Here is a 20,008-nt window from a genome sequence, read left to right as displayed (position 1 = left end):
ATCCTTCCCCCACCACACCCACCAAGCCATGCCCACAGAACTGGTAGTAAAAAAAATATTGAATTTCACCATTGCCCTTTTCTTCTGTGATGATCATCCTGTGGAACATCATTCTTCCAGAGAGTAGATTGATCATGCCTTTCTTGCCTTTGGGTAAGGTCTTGAAATTATGGCTCTGTCACCAGGCTTGAAAATCCAGATATGTAGCAGAGCCTATACAGTGGTTATGTTGATTGTTGGTAGTGGTTTCTTATACATTTGCTGATTATTTTTATATTGCTCTTTTCATAGTTTTTAATTGTTGTAATACAACCACAATCATGCTTTTGAGAAAGGCATGATCCAATGTCAACATACATTGAAATGAAGAAACAAACAAAAAAAACTTTGCGCATGTGCGAGGCAGGATGGCCGCTGGTTCCCTCTGCTCTGTCCGGTGGAGCAGAAAAACGCCAAAATAAACCAGCGTTTCGGATCGGAGCCCTACAAAACAGGGTCCCTGCAACGGAGCGAGATCCAGGGGACCTGAATAACCAATCTCTCAGAGGGTTGACGCTCCCAAACGTTCCTTCTCCCACGCGGCAGCCTGGAGTGTGCTTTGCCGCTCGTCTAGGCTGGCGGAAATGGCGGTGCTTCGCTAAAGGCTTCGCTTTGGCGTTTTAAACCTTAGGCGTCTTAGGCATCTACAAACAGCTTCGGACCAGCGTTTTACGAACTTTTATGGTCCTAGCTTTGGCCCTATTTCCTCTGCTGATTGAGAGGACCCTGGTGTTTATTGTCTCCGGAGGATTACTGTTATCAAAGGAGGTGGGTGATTCGAACGAGGCTGGGTGAGGCAAGGCAGCTGGTTTTCTCCCGGCTGCTGTAGTCTCCCTAGGCGCCCCCCCCTCCCTCCCTCTCTACTCTGGTGGATTTATTACTGGATGCTTTGGCGTTTTTGACATCTTTGGCCCTGTTTCCTGGTATCTCCTTAGACTCTGTTGACTGACTTATAGTGGGGTAGTTGGTCTAATATGGGGCGGTATAAGACCTGGCAGTCGGCCTTACAGCCACTACCACAACCCCTTAACCTACCCCCTAGGCCTTTTCTACAGCACAGCCTCTCTTTTTCTCCCTGGCCCTCGGTTTGCTCTTACTTATACGGGACTTCATCATATGATTCCTTACTTACGGCTACTGGACACTGGACACCGGACCTACGATCTAGTCCTGGTTGGTACGATCATTGCCGCCCGTTGCTGTTAAGAGACTCCGTCTTAGCCCCTTTGGTGCTCCTATCCCAAGACTACTTACACCACTTTTACCATCTATTACGCAAGAAGAGGGAAAACAAAATCTTTCCCCCTCTTTATATCTCTGCGAATCCACCGGACTGGACTTTATACGAACCCATCCACAGACTTTACCCGAACTTGCACACTTTTTACATCTTTTAATACTTGCGCAATTATTCTTGTATGGTGAGTGTATGGGATATGCATGTGATTGAGTGAATGATCCCACTTTTATTATCCTATTATTGCTGTATTTTCTGTGTTTTAATTACTACGTGGGGACTGCTTGGGTGAACGAATGAGTGTGTTTGATTCGGAGGGCCTGTCGAGGAATGCGGGAGCCATAGGGGTGGTTGGTGGAACTATGGACACGGGAGTGGGCCGGAGCATTACGGTCTTAACAGGGAGGGGCAGATACGGCGGGGACTTTAGGGCTGGCCATTACCGGGGAAGGAGGGCTCGCTACGTTACAGAGATCCCTCCTTCCGGCCCTATGAGTCCCACTCCAAGGCCAGATGGCGTGAGTAATCAGGACCCTGGTCTCAGGCTGCTGTCGCTAAATGCCAGGTCTGTAGTTCATAAGGCTCCCCTCGTCCGGGACTTAATTTTAGACGAGAGGGCAGACCTGGCATGTATTAATGAAACCTGGCTGGGCCCGGAGGGAGGAGTCCCCCTCGTAGAGATGTGCCCAGAGGGTTTTCAGGTGCTTCATCAGCCGAGAGCTCAGAAAAGGGGTGGGGGTGTGGCCATTGTTATCCGAGAGTCTCTAGTTCCTCGTAGGATCCCTGCTCCGAAGCTTGTCGGGTGTGAGTCCCTGCTGGTGAAGTTGGACCTCAAGAATCAAGTGGGTTTGCTGCTAACGTACCTGCCTCCCAACAGCGTTGCAGCAGCCCTCCCCTCGCTCCTCGAGTCGGTAGCCGAGCTGGCAGTTGAGTTCCCCAGGCTTATGGTTCTGGGGGATTTCAATTTGCCTTCGCTCGGTGAACACTCTGATGGAGCGCAGGAGTTCATGGCTTCCATGACAACCATGGGCTTGACCCAAGTAATCCGGGGACCAACCCACTCAGCGGGTCACACACTTGACCTCGTATTTCTCTCGGAGCAGTGGAATTGCAATCTTGGTCTGAGGGGTAGTGAGATCTTACCCCTGTCATGGTCGGACCACTACCTACTGAGGCTTGACTTTCGGAGACCAAACCCCCACTGTAGGGAGGAGGAACCGACCAGGTGGTTCCGCCCCAGGTGACTTATGGACCCTTTGGGGTTCCAGACGGAGCTTGGGGTTATTCCTGATACTCTCGCCCGCAGTCCGGCGGAGACTCTGGTTGCTGCCTGGAATTCGGATTGCGCCTCTATGGCCACTCCGAGGCAGTGGATCCAGGAGGGCCCCTTGGTTTACTGAGGAACTCCGGGAGATGAAGCGCCGAAAGAGACGCCTAGAGCACCAATGGAGATCCAGTAAATCCGAATCGAACCGAGCACTTTTAACAGCTTGCATCAGAGAGTACATCAGGGCAATCAGGACGTCAAAGAGAACACATATTGCCTCTCTGATTGCGTCCGCCGAGTCGCGCCCAGCCGCCCTGTTCAGGATAACCCGTTCCCTCCTAAATAGGAGGGATACGGGGGATCCTTTGCAGGGTAGGGCTGAGGATTACGTCCAATTCCTTGCGGACAAAGTTGCTCGGTTTCGGGCGGACCTGGACTCCAATCCTGCAGAACCAGCTGAGGCACTAAGGGATAATCTGGTAAGCCACCGCTGGATTGATTTTCAAGCTGTTACCCCTGAGGACGTGGACAAGGCGATGAGAGCTGTAGGTGCCTCCACATGCGTGCTGGACCCGTGCCCCTCCTGGCTGGTTGTTAACAGCAGGGAGGTGACACGGGGCTGGATCCAGGCGGTTGTTGCCGCCTCCTTATGGGAGGGGGTCTTTCCCCCCGCATTAAAGGCGGTGGTGGTGAGACCCCTCCTGAAGAAACCATCCTTGGATCCAGCCGTACTAAACAACCATCGTCCAGTCTCCAACCTCCCCTTTGTAGGGAAGGTTGTTGAGAAGGTGGTGGCCTTTCAGCTCCAGCGGTCCTTGGAGGAAGCCAGTTATCTTGATCCATTCCAGTCAGGCTTCAGGCCTGGCTACAGCACAGAAACTGCTTTGGTCGCATTGACCGATGATCTCTGGAGAGCCAGGGATGGAGGCCACGCCTCCATCCTGGTACTCCTTGACCTCTCGGCGGCTTTCGATACCATTGACCATGGTATCCTTCTGCGATGACTGCGGGAGGTGGGGGTGGGAGGCACTGTCTTACGGTGGTTCTCCTCTTACCTCTCGGACAGGTCGCAGTCGGTGTTAGTCGGAGGGCAGAGATCGACCCCTAGGCCCCTAACGTATGGGGTGCCACAGGGTTCGGTCCTGTTCCCCCTTCTTTTTAATATCTACATGAAACCGCTGGGAGAGATCATCCGACGGCACGGGATAAAATACCACCAATATGCGGACGATACACAGCTGTATCTGTCCGCCCCGTGCCAACTCAATGAAGCGATGGACGTGATGAGCCAGGGCCTTGAAGCTGTTAGAGACTGGATGGGGGTTAACAAGCTTGTACTCAATCCAGATAAGACCGAGTGGCTGTTGTGCTTCCCTCCCACTAACTGGCCAAGTGTTCCATCTCTCAGGCTGGGGGGTCAAATTGTACGCCCCTCAGACAGGGTCCGCAACTTGGGAGTCCTCCTGGACCCACAGCTGACTTTTGAACACCATTTGTCAGCTGTGACCAGGGGGGCATTTGCCCAAGTCCGCCTGGTGCACCAGTTGCGCCCCTACCTGAACCGGGAGGCTCTCACAACAGTCACTCGTGCCCTTGTGACCTCTAGGCTGGAGTACTGCAATGTGCTCTACATGGGGCTGCCCTTGAAGAGCATTCGGTGACTTCAGCTGGTCCAGAATGCGGCCGCGCGAGTGATCGTGGGTGCACCTCGTTTCACCTACATAACACCTATCCTCCGCGAGCTGCACTGGCTGCCTGTTGATCTCCGGGTGTGCTTCAAGGTGCTGGTTGTCACCTACAAAGCCCTTCATGGTATTGGATCTGGGTACTTGAGAGACCGCCTACTGCCAATTACCTCCACTAGACCAATAAGATCGCATAGATTAGGCCTCCTCCGAATTCCATCAGCCAGCCAATGTTGACTGGCAACTACCCGGAGGAGAGCCTTCTCGGTGACTGGAACGAACTCCCCGTGGAGATTCGTACCCTCGCCACCCTCCAGACCTTCCGCGCTGCCCTTAAAATCTGGCTGTCCCAGCAGGCCTGGGGCTAATGACTTTAACCCCACCCGAATGGTATGACTGTTGTGCTTTTTTTAACAATGTACTGTCTTCATGTTTGTAACTTGTTTGTCTTCCCCTCCCCCTGAATTGTGAGCCGCCCTGAGTCCCCTCAGGGAAAAGGGCGGCATACAAATAAAGTATACAATACAATACAATACAATACAAAATAAATGTTCAGTTTATCATTTATTTTGGTTTACATGCTGTTTTTGCTGGGTAGGTTGGATTGCTTTGGGAATTATTGCAGGGGTCCCCAACCCCCCAGTCCATGGAACAGCATCGGGCCATGGCATACCAGAAACCATGCCAGACAAATAAATTAATTCCATCCATGGGATGCAGGCAATGCACAAAATCACACCCCTCCAGTTCACAGAAAAACCTCCCTATCCTTATGGGCTGCCAAAAGTCTTGAACAATTAAGCAATCAATCAATTAAAACAATCAAAGAGTTAAAATAGTAATGTTTTATGCCCTATTTCACTTTAGGTTATTCTATATAATAATTCTGACAATCTTGAGGAATATAAAATGGAATAATGACAAAAGTCACTGACCATCTGAGAGAATAAAAATGGCTCCAACTTCTTGTGCCTCTTAGCAAGAGTAATTCCATAACTAACTAGGAATAGCCTATCTGTAATCCATATTGGAAGCTACATTGAAATGTTACCCATGCAAATATCTACCAACTTTTGCTAACGCCAGATAAACCTCCCCTTATTAGCAGATGCAGCAACCTAAGAACAACAAGACCAATAATGCATGGGAGCTGACCAAATCTGATCTTTTATCAGATCCATTATCCCTAGGTTTTAAAAGATCAATTAGATGTATTAATAGTTCAATATTTACGAGTCAGAAAATTCACAAATTGTGATGCACATGTCATACAGTAGGTAGGAGGAAAATAATTTTGAAATCGTCAAGCAAGCAGAAAGATTATATCTTATTACCCTTAACTCATATTACAACAAGCCATAAACCACCAGGGGGAAAAAAGATTTCAGCTGAGTATAATACCAACAGGCAATATAGAATCACTTGATTTCAGGGTTTGTCCTATTTTGCTGATATTTTCTTTATTTAGAAATTGAAAAGCATATTAAGATTATTTCCCAAGTAACTATACTTTATTCAGTAGTTCAAAATAAGTCAGGGGAAAAATTGATGGCTACCAAGACTACACTACCACAAATGTAATATATTAAAAAGGGAATTCATTGCATGTTCCTTCTTTATAAGTTTCAGTTTCCATGATACTATCTTCAGAGTTAAATCTATGTGTTCATTAAGAATTGACAATGGCTTGATAGTACATAATCAATCGATATACCGTATTTTTCAAAGTATAAGACACTCCTTTCCCCCAAAAATCTGGGTGCATTATATACTCTGAATGTAGCCCTGCCCACCCACTCCGCGCGTTGCATTTTTGGGTGGTTCCAGGTCAGGGGTGGGTTCCTACCCGTTCGCACCAGTTCGCACGAAACGGTTCGTCGGTGAACCTGGAAGTAATGAACTTCCGGGAATGCCGGTACCGGTCCTGGCCCCTGTCGCGCACTCCCCCGCCCGTCTGCACTAAGCGCAGCCTGCCGCTCACTGTTTGGCTGGAGTCCAGCCAATCAGTGAGTGGGCTGGCCTCGTTTAAAAGTGTGGCGCCAACGGCTAACATTCCTCTTTTGAAAAGAATCTTTCTCTCAAAGAGTCTTTTCAAAAGGGTTTGTTGCCGAGACGCCTCGTTTCGCACTTCACACCTTCCCTTCGCCTTCCAGGAGCTTGCTGCTTCCCCCACAGGTAAGCAACGAAGCCCTGGCGACAAGACTCGGGACGCTAGCGGCGGGACTTCGGGTGGGCGGTGGCGACGGCAGCGGTGGTAGCGGCGGTAGGAAGCTGGGGGGGATAGAGGTGGTAGCAGCGGTAGCGGCCTAGGTTTCGCCAGGGAAGGCCTCCGGGTGGTGGGGGTGGCGGCGGCCTCCCTTGCGAAAGCCGCGGCCTCGCGTACGCCGCGTGGCCGCCTCCGGGTGGTGCGGGCGGCGGTGGTGGCTTCCCTTGCGAAAGCCGCGGCCTCGCATATGCCGCGTGGCCGCTTTCGGGTAGTGCGGGCGGCAGCGGCCTCCCTTGCGAAAGCCGCGGCCTCGCATGCACCGCGCGGCCGCCATCAGGTGGGGGGGTGGCGGCAGCCTACCTTTCGCAAGGGAACTCCTCCAGGCCTTCCCTTGCGAAAGCCGCGGCCTCACGTACTCCGCGCGGCTGTCTTCTGGTGGGGGGGGGGTGGCGGCGGCCTAGCTTTCGCAAGGGAACTCCTCCAGGCCTTCCCTTGCGAAAGCCGCGGCCTCGTGTACTCCGCGCGGATGTCTTCTGGTGGGGGGGGGCGGCCTAGCTTTCGCAAGGGAACTCCTCCAGGCCTTCCCTTGCGAAAGCCGCGGACTCGCGTATGCCGCGCGGCTGTCTTCTGGTGGTGGGGGGCAGCGGCGGCCTAGTTTTCGCTAGGGAAGCCCCCACCCCCCCTCTACCCTCGCCTGGCTGGCTAAGTCTGCCAGGCAACCTAAGTGACCCTACCTAGCCTTGTCCCTCCAGTCAGGTTTCTTACCTGTTCCTGCTGCCTGCCATCGCGACGAGGATCCATCCATCGCATCAGAGTGCTGCTGATTCTGCCTGCTGCTGGTAAGTGGCCCGGTTTTATTTAATTATTATTTTAATGTATTTTAAAATATTTTATTTAATGCATAGAATTTTTTATAATAGTTTTACATATAAGTATTGAGTGTAGAATACTTTAAAATGGTTTACTTTAATTTATTTTGGATATAATCTTTTTTTAAATTGTCTTAGACTATTTAAAAAAAGATTCTATCCAAAATAAATAAAAATAAACCATTTTAAAGTATTCTACACTCAATACTTTGAAATGTATTGTGCATTGAATTTTTTATAATAGTTTTATTGTAACTTATTGTGTGTGGAATATTATTAATGGTTTCATTTTAAGTTATTGTGTGTGGCATAGTTTGAAATGGTTACAATATGAATTATTGCTTGTGCTTTGAAATAATCCTAATACATGAAACTAATTATGATTGAATAGTTTTACTGAAACCTTGGGATCTAACATCAAAATTTTGATCGCGTGACCATGAGAATGCTGCAACGGTCGCTAAGTGTGAAAATGGTCGCTAAGTGTGAAAAATGGTCATCAGTCACTGTTTTCAATGCCATTGTAACTTTGGTCACTATACCACCTTTCTGGCCACAGTTCTTAAGTGAATAACTGCAGCTGATAAGTTAGTAACATACGTAAGTGAACCTGGTTTCCCCATTTGACTTTGTCAAAAGGTCACAAAAGGCAATTACATGACCCCAGGACACTGAAACCATCATAAATACGAATCTGTTGCCAAACATCAAAATTTTGATCGCGTGACCATGAGAATGCTGCAACGGTCGCTAAGTGTGAAAATGGTCGCTAAGTGTATGTATCCTAGAAAATCAGATTTAGTGTGTTTCACCCTCATTGTTTAGGTAATTCTGAGGTGGTTGATGGTTCTGTGAATGCCTGTCCTTTAAAATTGCCCGCAATGCCTTGATGGTTTTTATTCCAGTGGCTTTGTCTTTCCTGTCCTTAGGCTTAGGAAAAAAAACCTGGTTTCATTCGCAGTCTTTGGGGGGGGGGGGGATTCTTATTTTATGGTGTTTTCCATCATAGTTTGTGTGTGTGTGTGTGTAATGTCCCGCAGTTATCTACGCATTAATAATTATCTAGTAATATTTCCTTATACATTTTAGGGACCTTTCTTTACATAATTGGTGTTTTCTTTCATACTTTTGGCTTTCTAATTCCTGTTTCCATTAGTTGGCAATAGCTAAAACCAAAACCACGTGAAAAAGTATTCAAAGCCTTCTTGATTTTAATTGTCAATTTATTTATTCCTGCACATTGTAATATTTATTCATTTACATATCTCTGTTTTCCACTGTTGTGCAAACACATCCCACGTAATCTACCTTTACGATTGCTTCTAACCACTAACTTCTGAATAGCTTCTTGGACCGACCTAAGTACTAATTCATAATTTCATATGCATTCATATATTCCTGTCTTTTGGAACTGAGAACTAAATTTCAGAAAAAGGAAATCTGTATTGCTCTGGGAATATGACATTCATTCTTGAACTATCTTCTTGGATGAAAGACTACATCTTTCCTGTTTGTTTATATCTTTCCTGTTTCTCATCCTTCCTGAAAAGACTGTACATTGTTGGTTGAAAGCAGAGGTCCCTTCTTGTTACCTACAGAGTCCTCAACTTACAACCACAATTGAGTCCAATATTGTTTTATTTCTTTGGCAGCAGTTAGATCTACTTAGCACAATGAAGAAGAGGCAACAGAGTTTTACCGCTTTCTTCTCCAAAAAGCCAAGAGTTGATGAATCAGCTGATCCAAAGCAGTCACCAGCACCACCAGCCGCACCAGCACCGCCAGCCGCACCAGCACCGCCAGCCGCACCAGCACCGCCAGCACAACCACTACCACCAGTTGAGGTCGGAGAAAGCAGCCAGTCCCTCGACTCCACTGCAGTTTCACAACTTCCTGACTGCTGGAATTTGCAGCAATACAAACACTTCAAGGACAGGTTTGATGGACTGGAAGTATCCAACAAGAAGGTGGGTTGTGCATACTGTGCAAAACCCATGTTCGCGTTGGAGAAAGGTATTCATGTTTCCAAAGAGTGGAAACATTTCCAGGTGTCACTAGCAGGGAAAAGCAAGGATGTACAACAAGCATCGCTGAGAAAAAAAATTAAGGGAACATTTTCAGTCAAAGGCACACCTTATTTGCGTGGAGACCAGTAAGCAACAGGAGCAGGAAGCTTTCACCAAATCCCTGGATAAGTCAATGAGAAACATTTATCCAGTACCTGGACAATATTTTCCACCGTTTACGATCTGGCGCAGAGATGTAATCCATTCTCAGACATCGAAGCGCAAGTAAATTTGCTGAATACGCTTGGAGTGGATGTTGGAGTTGGCTTGCATTCACGAAGATCTGCAGTAAAAATTGTTGACTTCATTGCGAAACAGATCAAGACCACCATGTTTTCAACGATTATTGCAAATAATCGAAAGGTGTGCCTAATAATTGATGAAGCCTCAACACTTTCAATGAGAGCAGTGCTGATAGTTTTTGTTAGAGTTGAGGATCCAGAATGCCCAGCAACCATCTTCGTTGAGCTTCTGGAATTACAGAGACAAGATGCGGAGACCATATATTCCGCAGCAATGGAAAGCTTGCACAAAGTTGGATTCACCACTGAATATCTACGGAAGAACTTAATCGCTTTATGCTCCGATGGCGCCAACATTATGCTTGGAAGAAAATCTGGAGTCAGCGCCAGAATAACTCAAGAATTCCCAAACATCATCATCTGGCACTGCTTGAACCACCGTCTGCAACTTGTGCTGGATGATGCAATAAGAGAAGTGAAGCAGGTCAACCACTTCAAGATCTTCCTGGATAAAGTGCACACCATCTTCCACAAATCCTGCAAGAGCCAGAAGGACCTCTTCCAAATTTCTGCGCAATTGGGCATCGAAATAGTGAAGATTGGCAGAGTTTTGGGACCAAGATGGGCTGCCTGTAGTTTAAGGGCAACCATGGCTCTGTGGCGTGCTTATCCAGCGCTACATCAGTTTTTTCAAGGCAACGAAAGGTTCCCAGGCATGGCTTCCCGCTTTGGCCCTGATGATTGACATCCTACTTCAGATTGCTGCCCTGTCAGATTCCCTACAGGAGAGAGCGACAAATATCATCGTGGCCGAAAAGCTAGTGTTGCGAGCAATCGATGGTGTTGAATTTCTACTACAGAGAAAGGGCAAATATGAAAAAGAACTTGAGAAATTGTTAGAAACACAAGCCTTCCAAAACATGAATTTAGCTCCAAATCAACGGTTTGTTGCCCTTCCCCGTGAAAAACTTTTGGAAAGCATCATCACCAACTTAAAGAAAAGGCTGATGGATTGCGACCATCTAAGAACAGGTAGCCTATTGCCAGCAGCACAAAAGTTACACTTTATCACCTATTTGGAGCCAGATTGCTGGGACATGAAAGATGTAGTCGTTCCATGGGCTGATGGAGAGGAAGCATTGGTTGAATTTGGCCGCGTTTTTATTTATGAAATTGATTTGAACGACTACAGGGATTTTTTGGAAAATGTGCTGAAAAATCCAAAGAACTACAAAATTCCTGACACTGTCAGAAGAGCTAGAGACATTGTCAGGACAATTGCTGTTAGTTCAGCAGAGGCAGAAAGGGGGTTCTCAAAAATGAACCTCATATGTTCACAGCAAAGAACAAGCCTAATCATTCCAAACATCAGTAACCTGATGGTGATAAGTGTTGTTGGCATACCTGTTGAGAGATGGGACCCAATTCCTACAGTGAAAGTTTGGCTCAGAGCGCACCACCACACAGCTGATGATCCACGCATAAAGACGAAGAAAGCTGCAAGAAAGGAATCGGGAAGCCTAAGAACAGTATGGAGATATCAACAACCAGAAAAGCAATAAGACAAGTAAGTACTTGAGTGTATCTCTTTCATTGTGTTATTCTTATGTAAGGTGTAAGTGCCAGCAATCAAGGCGTTTCTTTCTGTGTCTCTCCTTTGTGCAGGTTTTTGGAGCCAAGCAAAGCCAATCAACCTCAACCTAAATGTAATACGGTGGTGTGCAGAAGACCGGCAAGCCAGCGATGCTTCCGCTGTAAGTACCTGTCTTTATTGCTGGGTGTGGTGTGCTCTGTCTTGTCTTCCTCCTTGAGATAGTGAAGTGCCAGCAATTAAGGCGTTTCTTTCTGTGTCTCTCCTTTGTGCAGGTTTTTGGAGCCAAGCAAAGCCAATCAACCTCAACCTAAATGTAATACGGTGGTGTGCAGAAGACGGGCAAGCCAGCGATGCTTCCGCTGTAAGTACCTGTCTTTATTGCTGGGTGTGGTGTGCTCTCTGTTGTCTTCCTCCTTGAGATAGTGAAGTGCCAGCAATTAAGGCGTTTCTTTCTGTGTTTCTCCTTTGTGCAGGTTTTTGGAGCAAGATGGTGAGGTGGTGGTGCAGAAGACGCAAAAAAGGAGAGTAATTTTCCTTTTCTATTATTTTGTGTGCTGGTTTCATCCCAATGCAGTGCATGCAATTAAAGTCTTGCTTTCTGTGTCTGTCCTTTGTGCAGGTTTTTGGAGCAAGATGGTGAGGTGGTGGTGCAGAAGACACAAAAAAGGAGAGTAATTTTCCTTTTCTATTATTTTGTGTGCTGGTTTCATCCCAATGCAGTGCATGCAATTAAAGTCTTGCTTTCTGTGTCTTCTCTTTGTGCAGCCCATTCATTGGAGTCCATGATTCTGAAGACTGGCAAGAACAGGCATCTTCCATCTGTAAGTAGCTCTTTTATTGTTTTTGTACTTATTTTAATCATATTGTAGTTGGGGGAAAGAATTCAGTGACATCGTCTTGGACACTCCCATCTGGTCACATGGGCGGCAAGCCACTCCCATCTGGTCACATGGGTGGCAAGCCACTCCCATCTGGTCACATGGGCGGCAAGCCACTCCCATCCGGTCACATGGGCAGCAAGCCACTCTCATCCGGTCACATGGGCGGCAAGCCACTCCCATCCGGTCACATGGGCGGCAAGCCACTCCCATCTGGTCACATGGGTGGCAAGCCACTCCCACAAAGGAGGCCACGCCCACAGAGTAGGTTTGAACAATTTTTGAAACCCACCCCTGTTCCAGGTGGTGGGGATCCTCACTTCTACTCAGATTTTGATAACAAGCAGCACAGCTCTTTTTATGCATTTAAAACAAGCCCTATCATCCTACGTGCGTTTAACTGGAGTGAGTAGGGTGGGGGTTGATTTTCATGGGGGCAGAAAAGGGACTTGGCACCGAAGGCTCCACTCCTGAGATGCCCCCGTCTTCGTACCTATAGCGATAATTCCAATTCCAATTTATTGGCATTTGTATGCCACCCACTCCCAGTGGGACTCTGGGCAGTTTACAGGCAAAAACAACATATATTAAAAAATTAAGATAATACAAATATTAAAAATCAACAACATGCATACATGTTAAAAGCCTGGCTTTCTCACAGCAAGGCCCGATAGAGACGCAGCACTTTAGTCCTCCTGGACCTGTCATCTCATAAACCTGTTGCCAGGCTTCCCAGCAAGCTCCCTGTGCTTTTGCTGCCTTGGTCGGAGCCTGATTCCCAAAGCGGCCCGGGGAAGTGCATTGAAAGCCTGGCTTTCTTGCAGCTAGGCCTGATAGAGACATAGCACTTAGGTCCTCCTGGACCTGTCATCTCATAAATACTTTGCTGCCTCAGCTGGAGCCTGATTCCCAAAGCAGCCTGGGAAGCTCAGGGGTCAGAACTCGGTTTGGCATGGCTTGGTGGGCGTGGCAGTGGAAGGAAACTAAAATCCCCATTTCCTCCCCATCAGCTGGGACTCTGGAGGCAGAGAATAGATGGGGGCGGGGCCAGTCAGAAGTGGCATTTACTGGTTCTCTGAATTACTCAAAATTTCTGCTGCTGATTCTCCAGAACTGGTCAGAACCTGCTGAATACCACCTCTGTTATACTTCAAGGATATTTCTAATTCAAAAAATATTTTGTTATAACTGGGATGTCCTCAACCCACCACCATTCATTTAGTGATCATCTTCAGTTACAAAGGCACTTGTGACTGTTGCAGCATCCCTATGGTCATGTGATCAAATTTTGGATGCTTGGCAACTGGTTCATATTTATGATGCCGTGTTTTGGGCTCATGTGATCACCTTTTGTGACCTTCTGACAAGCAATGTCAATGGGGTAGCTAGTCATTTAACAACCGTATTACTAACCTAGCAACTGTAGTGATTCACTTAACAGCTGTGGCAAGAAAGGTCATAAAATGGGACAAAATTCACTTAAAATGTGTTGCTTAGGAACAGAAATTTTGGGCTCAATTGTGGTTGTAAGTCACTTCATTTATTTCTATTAAAATATTTTGATATATATGACTTAGAAAACGACAAACATTTTTGCTAATTATACTCCAATAACTGATGGAGGTGATCAACACACAAATTAGTCAGCATAATCCTTTTTAAGGTTGGAAATCAATACTGAGCCTGATAATTTAATTTATAAGAGCCTACAGTCAATTTAAAATTTAAAGCTTATTTTCCTAATGGCTTTCTTGTAAACTTAAAGAGTTCAGGAAGTTAGCTTTGTAATTCGGTTTCAAAGTGTGTATTTTAACTTGATACTTACTTTCTCTTAGCACCCCCAAAATATATTTTCATTAATATTATGCTTGCAAATTTGTTTTACATTAGAACTACTTTACTGCTCAGCTTCTTGTTTTACTCAAATTCACATTAGACTGTGAGACACTACTTGGTCTACTATTATTTGAGAGATGAGCAACAAAGAGAGAGGGAGGGAGGCAGGGAGGGAGGGGGAGAGGGAGAGAGAGCGAGGGGGCAGAGAGAGATGAATCCAAGTTAAACAACTTTTTTTTTAATGATTTGATTTTAAAATTACTACAATAAATTACTTCTCGGAATAAAAAAGCTATAAAATGATTGAAGCTGGGAAATTGACCTACAAAGCCATTTAACATTATGACTTGTTTTTAATTAAATTTACCTATAACTGGCAAGAATCTTATGTGCCTAGCTCAACTATTCTTTTGAGAGGTGCCATTCCACGATTCTATTAACTGAAGATTTAATAGCACCTTTCTTATGCCTTCTGCACGTTCTGTACTTTCTTATATTTTAACTACACAAGCTTCCCCATCTAAAGTTCCTAGTATCAATAGGCAAATGTTGGATAACAGAGACACAGAGCTTAAAGTGATGATTCTGAATGAATGAATTGTACAACTGCTTTCAGATAACCATAGCATACATGGACTTCTGGTTGTACTTCCAGTGCCTTCAGAAGCCTGATCCACAAGCTCTGCGGTCATTTTTTCATTTTTTTTTTCATTTTAATGACATTTATAGGCCGCCCTTTTCCCTGAGGGGACTCAGGACGGCTTACAATAAATAGGAAGGGGGTGCAAGACAAAACACAAGAAAAAAAAAGTGTGAATAAAAAAAATAAACCAGTAAAACACAACATTCATTCAGCATTCGGGTGGGGCGAGGTTAGGGTCTTATCCCCAGGCCTGACGGGATAGCCAGATCTTGAGGGCTGTGCGGAAGGTCTGGACGGTGGTGAGGGTGCGAATCTCCATGGGGAGATCGTTCCAAAGCGTCGGAGCTGCAACTGAGAAGGCTCTCCTCCGCGTAGTCGCCAGTCGGCACTGACTGGCGGATGGAATTTGGAGGAGGCCTACTCTATGCGATCTGATGGGATGAAGGGAGGTAATTGGCAGAAGGCGGTCTCTCAAATAGTCAGATCCACTACCATGGAGGGCTTTATGAATGGTGAGTAGCACCTTGAAGCGCACCCGGAGATCAACAGGTAGCCAGCGCAGCTCACGGAGGATCGGTGTTATGTGGGCGAACCGTGGTGCGCCCACGATCACTCGCGCGGCCGCATTCTGGACTAGCTGAAGTCGCCGGATGCTCTTCAAGGGCAGCCCCATGTAGAGCACATTGCAGTATTCCAGCCTGGAGATCACAAGGGCTCAAGTGACTGTTGTGAAGGCCTCCCGATTCAGGTAGGGCCGCAACTGGCATACCAGGCGAACCTGGGCAAATGCCCCCCTGGTCACAGCTGACAAATGATGGTCAAGCTCCGACCTCTCCCTGTCCAAGGGTCCAAATCTGGACCACAGCCACCCTGAAGGAGTGGTGAAGTAAAGAACTGCCTGGCAGGTAGAGGAGAGCCGCATCTCTCCTCCCTGACTTGGAAAGTACCCTCATCTGAAGATGAGGAGCAGTGGCAGCCAAAATGGTTGCCATGAAGCTGGGGACAGCCTGAATACCCAAGACTCTGCTGGAGTGGAGAAAGTGAATGGAGTGTGATCTTGGTGAGAAAATATTTTTTATTGGAAGTTGACCCCAGAAATCCAAGGAGGAAGCATATTTAAAGCTATTTGTTGAAGCTGTTAATGGGCACCCAGGAAAAATACCGGAGAATTGAAGAAAGAAAAAAAAATGCTTTTTAAATAATAAATAGAAACTTGGTTCCTCAAAGCTAAAAGACATGGCATTAAGAGCCCTTTAAAATGCTGGAATTAAAATCCCAAATTTCTCTTTACAAACATTGCTCAATTATTGTATTTATAATTTTAAAATAATTGAAATCAGAACCGTTAACAATATCGCAGAGAGGTCGAAGCAGACAGAAGTGAGAGCACCATCTGCTGCTGAAAAGGGAAATATGCAAGCTTGGAAATAACGGTTCAAAAAGACTGGAAATATCTGTTAGACACAGACCTACTCTAAGAGATTTGATTGTTAACTAAGGATTCAGTTAACAGCCCCTGAACATCAATGAATACTACTGAACATATAAAGTAATTTGAAGAAGTGTGGATCCTTTATTATTTATATTAACACTGGAAGTTCTATTAATAGAAATTAGAAACAATCAAGAAATAAAGGGATTAAAAATAAAAAAGAGGACTATAAAACACAGGCATTCGCAGATGATGTAGTATTTATATTAGAGGAACCAGTAAAATCAGGAATTAAATTAATCCGAAAATAGAGGAATTCGGTACGGTAGCGGGACTTAAAATTAACAAGAACAAAACAAAGATCATTATGAAGAATTTCACCAAAAAACAAGAGCAAGAATTAGAGGAAAACATGGGAATGCAGATAATAAAAAAGGTAAAATGTTTAGGAATTTGGCTGACAGGGAAATGCTCAACAATTAAGGAAGACAATTATGATAAAATTGTTCAAAAAAATTAAGAAAGGTTTGGGAAATTGGAGGAAACGACAAGTATCATTAATGGGAAGAATTGCCATTATTAACATGAATAGCCTACCAAAATTTGTATTTTTATTTCAAGTGGTACCGATTAGCCTAGGGAAAAACTTTTTCATAGATTTAAACAAATTAATTGCATAACTTATTTGGTCAGGAAAAAAACCACGAATTAAATTTAAAATGTTACAGGACAGTAGAGGTAAAAGGAGGATTTGGACTCTCCGATTGGGAGCTTTATTATCAAGCAGCAGCTCTCACCTGGATAAGGGACTGGATCAATCTAAAAAATAGAAGATTACTAACAATAGGAGGTTATAATTTGGAACTGAGTTGGCATGCCTTTATCTGGGATGGGAAAGACAAAATCCATAGTTATTTCCAAAAACATTCAATTAGAAAAGCTCTACTTCAAATATGGTTAAAAATTAAAACAAAACATTATTCCAATCTGGCTATCCACCATTGAAGCTCTGATGTACCTGAACGTATTGTATTGGACATAAACAAGATAATAAGATATGAAGACAAATTAGATAACCAAGAAAGAATTGAAAGATGAGGGAATAGACATAGGCTGGTGGCCTATACAGGCAAGGTATAAAAAAAGGACAGAGAAAGGGATGGATTTTATAAGGAGCAACAAGAACTGGATAAAATTCTAAAGGGAACCGAAGAAAAATTGATTTAAAAATATATCATTATTTATTAAAATTTAAAATGGAAGAAGAAACGGTGAAAGAAACAATGATAACATGGGTGACAAATTTTGGATATTCTATAGAATTGGTAGAATGGGAAAAAAAATTGGGAAATAAATTATAAATTAACGATGGCAACGGCATATAGAGAGAACATGTATAAGATGTTCTACAGATGGCGCCTCCCACCAGCGAGAATTGCAAAAATGTTCCTGGAGTACTCACCTATCTGTTGGAAATGCAACCAACAACACGGAACATACTACCATATGTGGTGGACGTGCACATCTGTGAAAAAATATTGGGGAAAAAAATAAAAGATTGGCTGGATGAGATTACCACACACCAAACTGAACTAAAACCGGAATTACTTCTGCTAGGAATTATAAAAGGAAATTATGAAAAAAGATTAGATAATTAATTCTACACATAATCACAGCACTGAGAATTACATTCGCACAAAACTGGAAAAATAATTACACACCAACAGAAGAAAATGTAATAAAAAAATATTAGAATGTGCAGAGATGGATAGGCTCATGAAAGAATTAAAAGAGAAAGAAGAATCTGAATATTACTCCATATGGGATTTATGGTGTAATTGGCTAGAGAATAGTGGGTGGAAGCAGGGAAGCAAAAAAGAAAGGAAGAAAGATCAACAAATTAAAAAACAACTACAAAACCGGAAAATGATTGAGATAGAAATACGAAATAGACTGTAGCAAATAAATAATAGGAAATGGATACAAAATGAGTCAAATGTAATAAAGGTTGTTATACATAGAATATATAAAATGTTATATACAGAATGAAGAAAAAAGATGTATGAAATTTTATGTGTATGTATGTATGTATGTATGTATGTATGTATGTATGTATGTATGTATGTTATAGTTATATAAGACTTATATGTACAGATAAAAGAATCACAACAAATATGTAAAAGAAGTGTAATGTGTTGTAAAGATGTGAAGTTTGCATGAACAAAATAAAAAGTTTTAAAAAATGAAGAGGTGTGGATAACCTTCTGGTAAATTTAAATTGTTTGGACTTGGAAGTTTTGCTTTTTGAATTAATGAACTCTGGACAGTGGACTAAAAAAGAGATTGACTAAACACAGACACAACATAAAATGGAAGTGAGGAGAACTTAAACAGAATGGAGCTTTTTCAAAGCATTGAGAAAATATTTGATCATGTAGACAAAAAATTGGGAAATTTAATACAAAGAATAATGGACAATGATCAGGACAAGGAAGAAAGAATGGAGCTACCAGAAGAAACTGAGGGGAAAGCAGAGAGAAATCGGCGAGAAGAAGATAACAAGGAGGAGATGTTGCCAAAATGAATAATGATTAAGGAACTAAAAAGGGAAATAATGTAAAAGATCTAAAAAGGGAATGGGAGAAACAGGAAGAGAACTGGGGAAAAGAGGTAGGAGGCGGAATGGATAGTTCTGGAATTAGACAGTGGGAAAAGGTAGAGTTGGAAGGAAAAGTTAGATTGCATTATCAAATAGAGGGAATAAAAGACCTAAGGGACAAATATGGGAGGAAAACTAAAAAGAAAATAAGATTAAAGGTTCGGATGCTGGTAAGAGATGAAGGATAATGGAAAATAGAGTAAAATAATATTTTTATGAATATATTTCAATAATGTGTATTAATATCAGAACTATACAGGTTGGATTATTATTTTAGCAGTGTGATAGATATCAGCATAATATTTTAATATAAATGGATATGAAGAATTGGAAAAAATAGATTTTGAATGACTATACTACTAAATATGTATAAAAATATGAACGTGGAAAGTTAGAACTTAACAATGGGCGATTAGGGAAATATATATATATAAATACATATTAATCTAAACATGTGTATTAATAGTAGAATTATATGGATTGAAGAACTGGAAAGAATATGCATAGAAATACCCTAGATATATAAATGATCATGATTGATACTAAAACTGTATAAGGAGATATTGATATTGAAAGGAAGAATGAAGGATGGAACTTTGATTTAACTAAGGAAATATGAACAACAAAATAGGTGGAAAACACGTATTTGAATATAGTGATATGAAAGGGGGGAAAAGTTAAAATAGGGATAGAAAATAGTGGTGAAAAATTATTATTATTTATTAATATGTTAAGCAATAGAAAAGGACAGAAAGATGATTCAGAAATGAAGGGTGATAATAAAAGGCATGTATAAATAATATGAAACAATGGAAATGAAATGTAATATTTAGGAATAATAAGACTATGTTTATGTGTACTGAAATGTATGTTACCCAGTTACCACACCATTCACACATTGATATGTATAAAGAAAATGAAAAATAAAAATTTGATTAAAAAAAGATAACCATAGCAAAAATGTTAATCCTGCCATTATGAGCAAGTTAGCACATTATCCTGGGCATCTTCAATCCTTTCCATTTTGACTGATACAGACCTCTTGGCTATGATGGCCAGAGAAATGCCTAAGTGCAGTACATTGGCAGATTCTCTCTTTCTTCCCTGTTTTTTTCCTTAATGCTACTGCTTTATTGCCAAGTTATGATTTCTCCTACTGGCAAATGAATATACAGTATATTATTAATTTATTAACAATTAAGCAAACAATGCAGTCAACTTTCTAATTATCCTTTAAGAAGTCTTTTGAAAAACAACTGGCCAGTTAGCAAAAAGGATGGGAAATTTAAATCAGATGACTAATTGGAGTCTACAAATATTGATGTCGGTCTCTGTTCTTCTATAAGTGTACAGGG

The 20,008-nt window shown here is 43.4% G+C and overlaps 1 protein-coding gene and 1 pseudogene across 4 annotated transcripts in view; one reads left to right on the top strand and one right to left on the bottom strand.

The window, feature by feature from the left end:
* Window positions 1–20,008, bottom strand: part of TAFA2 (TAFA chemokine like family member 2) — a 274,868-nt gene that overhangs the window by 174,107 nt on the left and 80,753 nt on the right. The window lies entirely within an intron of this gene.
* Window positions 9,570–11,345, top strand: LOC148044124 (E3 SUMO-protein ligase KIAA1586 pseudogene; annotated as a pseudogene). The gene is made up of 2 exons (XR_015697656.1): window positions 9,570–11,178; window positions 11,277–11,345. The product of XR_015697656.1 is annotated as an E3 SUMO-protein ligase KIAA1586 pseudogene (transcript).

Source organism: Thamnophis sirtalis, unplaced genomic scaffold, assembly GCF_051295495.1.
Source record: "Thamnophis sirtalis isolate CommonGarterSnake01/CBP01778 unplaced genomic scaffold, rThaSir2_p1.2 scaffold_9, whole genome shotgun sequence".
NCBI lineage: Eukaryota > Metazoa > Chordata > Lepidosauria > Squamata > Natricidae > Thamnophis > Thamnophis sirtalis.
The sequence above is the reverse complement of the archived record's forward strand: the minus strand, read 5'-3'. Positions and strand labels throughout refer to the sequence as shown.